This window comes from Berghia stephanieae, chromosome 8 (assembly GCF_034508935.2).
Source record: "Berghia stephanieae isolate SIO BIC M18660-M18661 chromosome 8, UCSD_Bste_1.3, whole genome shotgun sequence".
Lineage (NCBI taxonomy): Eukaryota > Metazoa > Mollusca > Gastropoda > Nudibranchia > Aeolidiidae > Berghia > Berghia stephanieae.
In genome coordinates this window covers 3574155-3576392 of record NC_088367.1, presented here as the reverse complement: position 1 = coordinate 3576392, position 2238 = coordinate 3574155, and positions in this window count along the sequence as shown.

Here is a 2238-nt window from a genome sequence, read left to right as displayed (position 1 = left end):
GATCTGGCACATGTTGTTCTCTGATAATGACTCGTGCAATTTGGCGGTGTCTGTGACGTTGTCGTAATAATAATATATTGTAATATTCAACATTATATACAATACTGGGAAAATTCCAGAAGATCTCTGTAACTCTATTTTCATAGAAATACCAAAGAAAGCAGGTGCAGTCAGATGCGAAAATTTTAGAACTATAAGTTTAATAAGCCACATCAACAAAATACTGTTGCGTATAATTATCAACAGGCTAAGGAATAAGATTAACCCCAAAATCGCAGAGGAACAATATGGATTCCAACCTGACAGAGGGACAATGAACGCAATATACCTCCTCCGTGTTTTAAGTGAAAGAGCTATACAGGTTCAGACCCCACTATACCTCTGTTTTGTCGACTACAAAAAAGCTTTTGATAGAGTACGCCACGAAGAAATACTAAAACAACTGCACTCCATTGGCGCTGATGAGAAAGACCTCAAACTCATGCAAACATTATACTACACCCAGCAGGCATCTATCAAAATCGGAAACTCTACAGGAAATTCCATTCCTATTAAGAAAGGAGTCCGTCAAGGGTGTGTTGCCTCACCAGATCTGTTTAATCTATACCAAGAAACAATCATGAGGGGCATAAATAATATGGAGGGAATAAAAGTAGGAGGTCACAACATAAATAATATAAGATACGCAGACGATACGGTACTCATTGCAACATCAGAAATCCAACTTCAAAAGATTGTTGACAAAGTGGTAGTAGATAGTGAAGCCAAGGGAATGGAAGTGAATATCACCAAAACGGAATGCATGGTAATACAGAAAAACCCCGAAAACAACAACACCTGCAATATAACGATTCACGGCGAGCAACTTACCAACGTAGAAAGTTTTAAATACCTAGGTTCAATAGTGACAACAGATGGAAGATGTAACCGAGACATACGAGCAAGAATAACTCAAGCCAAACAGGCCTTCATGGACCTGGAAAACATTTTGAAAAACAAACAGATGTCGTTCGGGATTAGATTCCGAGTCTTGAAGTGCTACGTGTGGCCAATCTTGTTATACGGATGCGAAAGCTGGACTACAAATGCAGAAACACAAAAGAACATTGAAGCTTTTGAAATGTGGTGCTTGAGAAGGATGCAGAGAATATCGTATACTGCACACAAAACGAACGAAGAAGTGCTAAAACAAACATACCAACAAAGGAAACTAATGCCCTTAATAGTGGATCGACAACTATCCTTTTTCGGACACATAGTAAGGAAAGATAAGAATGAATACCTGGCAAGTTGTGGAAAAATACCTGGTAAACGCGCCCGGGGGAGACAAAGAAAAACACTCATAGACCAACTGAAGGGCTTCACCAACCTAACAATCCAAGAGCTGTTTGAAAAAGCAAGAGACAGGGAAGAATGGAGAGAGATAATTCATGCAGTATCCGAAGCCTGGACCAGGCATAGAACCTAGAAGAGAAAGAAGAGAGTGACGTTGTCGAAGTGAAAATTAAAGTCGCCGAGTATAATTGAATGGCCAGGACGTATGTGTTGCAAAGTTAGCATCTCGTTGATTTCCTTCCTAACATCAGGTAATTTTATTTTGTTTTTCTTGTTTGCTGGCGGTCGGTAGATGCAGTTGAAGTTGTATCTTGTATTCTGGAGGGATAATCTAAGATCAATGGCCTCCATTGTTTTGCAGCGCATTTCGATGATTTCCACATGTTTACATAATTTTGTTTTATAAAATACGCCAATGCCACCCCCTCGCTGATCTTTTCTTGGATACGATCTAAATTGGTACCCAGGGGGTGTCATAGCTTTTTCAACTGGGTCGTCTCCAGACTGTGAGAGCCATGTCTCTACTATAAATAGAATATCGAAGTTCTTCTCCGTTAATAAATCGTTTAATTCTTCGGTTTTGTTACGGCAGGACTGTGCATTCAGAAGACCAATAACAATGTTATTGTTGTCGTTTGTGAAACTGTTTGTGGTTGGTACAGTTACAAGTGTTGGTGGTGGACGGGGTTTGTGTGGGGGCGGGGTGGACGACGAGTTGTTACCATTGAGATGTTATGTTGTTTCCGTTTGCCTCCCCGAGGCCTGTACTTATTAATATTATTGTAAAAAATCGGATCACTTGAGCTAAAAATCGCAGCTGGAATGTGACGTTGTTTACGTTTACCGCCTCGAGGCCTGTTGTAAAAATCAGATGTTGAATAAAAGTGTTCACAATTATTAAAA